Source organism: Tenrec ecaudatus, chromosome 10 (genome assembly GCF_050624435.1).
Source record: "Tenrec ecaudatus isolate mTenEca1 chromosome 10, mTenEca1.hap1, whole genome shotgun sequence".
Lineage (NCBI taxonomy): Eukaryota > Metazoa > Chordata > Mammalia > Afrosoricida > Tenrecidae > Tenrec > Tenrec ecaudatus.
Genome location: NC_134539.1, coordinates 100,773,585 through 100,778,649, shown reverse-complemented (window position 1 = coordinate 100,778,649; position 5,065 = coordinate 100,773,585). Strand labels below are relative to the sequence as shown.

The following is a 5,065-nucleotide window of genomic DNA, read 5'->3' as shown; positions in this document are numbered from 1 at the left end:
CCCACACCCACCTCCCTCATGAGCCCTAGATAATTTATAAAGTATTGTTTTGTCACATCTTATACTGTCCGACGTCTCTCTTCCTTCACCCACTGTTTTGTTGTCCATCTCCCATGGCATGAGTGATTTTCAAGAGCAAAGCTAAAGGCTTTTGTTGCCCATTCCCTTCCTCCCTCTCAGTAGGGATGAAGTGAGAAGGCATGAAGTTAAGAGTCTGAGGAAGCTTTGCGCAGTGGCAATATCATAGCCAATGAGGTTTACCTGTGGCGTGATTATTGCTAATTGAAAGGGGCAAAAAAGGTCTGAGGAAGGAAGATGCAGAGAAAGGAAAGTAGAATCCAATCGCTGGGACTACAGCACCCTCAGGGTCCAGCTCTCTTCCGTCAGTGAAAGCTTAATGGTTGCCGTGATGTGATGCTGACAGGCTTCGCATATCTTTGAGACCAAGATGGACTAGGAGGCAAGGCTTGTAATCTTCCAAAATCCAGTCCATGAAAACCTTATGGCTCACACTGTACCCTATGGATCCGCAACCTATCACAAGGGTGGCACCAACCAAAGAGGACATAGGACATGGAGTCACAATGAGTTGGGGGCCAACTCAATACCACCAAACAACAGGCACTGGAGAGACTCCACATCACTGTCCAAATGATGCAATTGGGAGCAAAAAAAGTGAGGCTGGCCTGCATACAAATAGTCCTGGAATCACTAGGTCAGGCTGTTCTAGAAGTAGTCTTGTGGGACACCCAGGTGCACAAAGAAGGTTGTCTACATCAATCCATGTCTTTTCAAGTTCAGTGGCATTAAAGTGTGCATAGGAAATCACCGAGGAAAATTTCACTGTACAAGGGTGTATGACTGGAAAGTGGTCTCCCTCTCCCAGGTAGGTCTTGGGGCTCTAACTCTTTCTTCTCTGCTCCCCCCACCCCCTCATGGCCATTGAGGCCTCTATAGCCTTTGTGCTCATGCCATGATTCTGCGAGGACAGTCCTACCTTCAAATAGTCTTTTCCCGACTTTGGACCATGAGACCTGACTTGGGGTTCTGAAAATAAAGTTGTGGTACACCTAAGCCTGGTGGTGTAGTGGTTAGTTGTTGCACTGCTATCCCCAAGGTCAGAAGTTCTATACCACCAGCTGCTCTGGGAGAAAGATGAGGCTTTCTTCTGCAGTAATGAGTCATAGGCTCAGGAAGTCACGAGGCAGTTCTACGCTATCCTTTGATTCAGCATTGACTCACATCACAGTGAGTGACACCTAAGGTAATTTTTTATTTTCTGACTTTAGCTACTTCCAGTCAAAAAAATGTAGATCTTAGAAAAGAGTCCTCCCCCACAAAATGGATATATCCAGGAAGCTTACTCCCTAGATGCCTAATGCTCACCAGAGGCAATGGACCGAAGTGCAAGCAGTACTTAGCAAGTTCTCGCTAGTTCCTCTGACCAGGGATGTGAATGGCCTTGCGATCCCACGGAACACACTGGAGGGCGGCTTATGACAGATGTCACTAGGCTAAAATCCAGTACCTCGTCATTTGGTCCTCCTTTTGACACATGTTGCGTTTGCCCTAGTTTTCAATATTTTCAGTGTTCTTTCAAACTGGAGTTTATCTCTGTTGTGTTTTGTTACTGTTAGTATTGTTGGTAGCCCTTTTGACTCTCTGTTATGTATTTTTCTATTTTTATTTTTAGGGATATGAAACTCTGGAGCGGTGAATTGATAGAGACAGCAGTTGGACTTAGCATTCCTTGGGGTGTACAGCAGAGGAGACTGTGTGGAAAGGGGGGCTAATAACAAGAAATATGAGAGAAAAGGGAATGTTCTAAAACCTGATTGCAGTAGTGGGTGTACAACACTTCTTGATTGACTTAACTATTGAATTGTATTATGTCTGGATTGTGCCCTAAAAAAAATGGGTTGTTTAAAAAAATTTTTTAAGTGTTGTCAGTTAGAGCCCCATCCCCACCCAGAGGAAAAGAAACCTTGAAAAGGTTATGGAGCACAGGTCACTCTGACACACGGGGTTCAGCACAGGACTGACGTGCCCTCCTGGAGACGGGGTGACGGTTAGTGCACAATGGGGTGAGGGCTATGGTGATGATGAATTCTTTTCAAAGAATTTGTCCCAAGGAGAGGAGTCCTGGTGGCATTGGACAGCTAATTGCAAGGTCAGCAGTTCGAAACCACCAGAAGCTCCAAGGTAGAAAGATAAGGCTTTCTAAAAACTCTTGTAAAGACTTGCAGTCTCAGAAATTTCTAGGGGCAGTTCTATTCTTCCCTATGGTGAGGAGCCAACATTGACTTGGTGACAGTGAGGGCTTTTTTTAATCCCAGGAGTTGTAGATTTAAGGTGTCCCAAATGTCTAACTCTTCCACCATACCATTCTGCTCCATTCTCCACCCCTGCCCTTCCTTTTAGTCTATTCCCTCCAGTCCCCAGCTTCTCTGATTTGCTACAAGGTCTCACCGAAAGTCACGAAACTTGAAGGAAAGGTCTCATGGGGTGGTGGGTGCTGTTCAGTTTCAGTGCCCAATCTGACGGGCAGGCAGAAACAAGACCAATGCAGGTTCCAGAGCCCGAAGCCAAAAATATCCAAAAGTCTCAGCAGCTCTGGCTTCTATCAAATCTCAGTCAGGAAACAGAGAGATGGCTTTGAAGGAGGTGTGGTTTTTGTCTTTGAGCTGACCATACCCCAAGGAAAACAAAGGATGGTGTCTTAAGTCATGCTCTCTAGTAAAGTGATCTTAAGAATGCCCCCAAGGAGATATAGGGTCTGGGGTCTTAAAGGCTTGAAGGTAAACAAGCAGCCATCTAGCTCAGAAGCATCAAAGCCCACATGGAAGAAGCACACCAGCCTGGGTGATGCGGGGGGGGGGGGGGGTGTCAAAGGGATCAGGCATTATCAGAACAAAAAATCTTACCATAGTGAATGAGGGGTGGAGTACGGAGTGGAGACCCAAAGCCCATTTGTAGGGATCCCCTTGCAGAGGGGTCTCCGGGAGCCAGTCAGGGTACAATGTAGCAATGATGAAAAATACAACTTTCCTCTAGTTCTTAAATGCTTCCTCTCCCCTCTTCCCCCACTATCATGATCCGAATTCTATCTTGCAAATCTGGCTAGACCAGAGGATGTTTTATACTGGTGCAGATAGGAACTGGAAACACAGGGAATCCAGGGCAGATGATCCCTTCAGGACCAGTGGTGTGATTGGCAATACTGGGAGTGTAGAGGAAGCATGGGTTGGAAAGGGGGAACCGATTATAAGGATCTACATGTGACCTCCTGGGGGACAGACAACAGGAAAGTGGGTGAAGGGAGACGTTGGACACTGCAAGATATAACAAAATAATGATTTATAAATTATCAAGGGTTCGTGAGGGAGAGGGGAGCAGGGAGGGAGAGGAAAAATGAGGAGCTGATGCCAGGGGCTTAAGTGGAGAGTGAATGTTTTGAGAATGATGAGGGCAATGAATGTATAAATGTGTGTTACACAATTGATGTATGTATGGATTTTGATAAGAGTTGTATGAGCCCCTAATAAAACAATTTTAAAAAAAAGAATGCCCCCAAGGAAATGAAAGTAGTGACCTGGTCATACCCTCTACTAAAGTTAGGTATCTATGCAATGCTAATCCTGTCTACTAGTATAGTAGAGATCACACCTCCCAAACTTAGATTATGGCCATAGGCCTCGAGTCTAGAATTATAACACCTCATAGAAGGAATTATGGCTAGAAGGGTCATACAAATTAAATACAGCTCAGCTAAGATAACAGAGATGCCCCTACCCAATCTGCAGGAGTTAGCAACATCTCTTCCTCGAGCCCTTGGACATTCCCTCATGGGCTCTCAAAACTAGGATGCAGAATGAGCATTGCTCACTCACTCCCATGAAGTCAACTGCAACTCATAACAGCCCTATCAGACAAGTTGGGACTGATGCTGTGGGTTTCTGTGGCAGTCTTTTCCAGAATGGAAAGCCTTCTCTTTCTCTCTCACAACTACTGATGTGTTTGAACTTCTGACCTTGTAGTTAATAGCCTCACATGTAGCCCACTATGCCACTCTATCTGGAAAGAAATAGTGCTGAATAATCCTCTCAAGGTTCAGGCTCTGGTGGCATAATGGTAACATGTTGGGCTTCGAATCATAAGTTTGGCAATTCCAACTACCAGTTGCTGTACAGGAGACAAATGAAGCCTTCTACTCCTGTAAAGAGTTAGTCTCAGAAACCCACAGGGACTGTCCTACCCCATCCTAGAGACGTCACTAGGAGTCAGCATTGACTTGATGGCAATGAGTTTAGTTTTGGTTTAATCCTCTCAATTGTATGTCTCCAGGAGCCAGGTAGAGGAATCCTGTAAACATATGAAGAGACTTGATTTTAAAAGAGGCTCTGAAATGGTTACATGCACTACTAAAAGCATTCTAATTACCAAACAAAAAGCAACTTGCTTTCAAATGGATCTCTAATTCATGGCAGCGCCATGAGTCTCTGAGTCAGGCTGCACCCCAAAGGGTTTCAAAGGCTAATTTATTCTGATCTCCCAGCTTTTATTCTGAGGCGCCTCTGAAGATACTTGAACGCCCAACCTTTCCTGTAGTAGCCAAGCCCTTAGCCATCTGCTCCACCCAGGGACAGCACATTCAAAGATGCTTAAAACTGTGCTTTCCAGAAGAAATACATATGTATGTGCGGCCAGCTTTGATCCCTAATTTTGCGGGTCAGCCGCTGAGGGGAGAAGAATCTTAGATGGTGTTCTGTAAACTGTAAGTCACGCATTTGGTGTCTAAGTCTCCTTAGCCAGTTTCTTCCAAGGCGGATTGGTGCTGTGTATCCTTGGCTCCATGCTGGGTCCTTTGCAAGGGCAACTTGAATCTCTCTTCAACGGCCTTATCAAAGACTATAAAACAAATCCCTGCTGCTGATGAACTGTATTTTCATTCTGCTCTCTTAACACTACATAATGAATAAACTATATGCTGGGGAAACTTTCTTTTTAAGAAATCCTGGTGTCTGGTTAATCCTAGTCCTTTTCTCTCTGTATGTTCCCTTCTGTG

The 5,065-nt window shown here is 45.1% G+C and overlaps 1 pseudogene; it reads left to right on the top strand.

Annotated features, from left to right (window-relative positions):
* Window positions 1-221: 221 nt before the first annotated feature.
* Window positions 222-289, top strand: LOC142460355 (U4 spliceosomal RNA; annotated as a pseudogene).
* The last annotated feature ends 4,776 nt before the right edge of the window (window positions 290-5,065 follow it).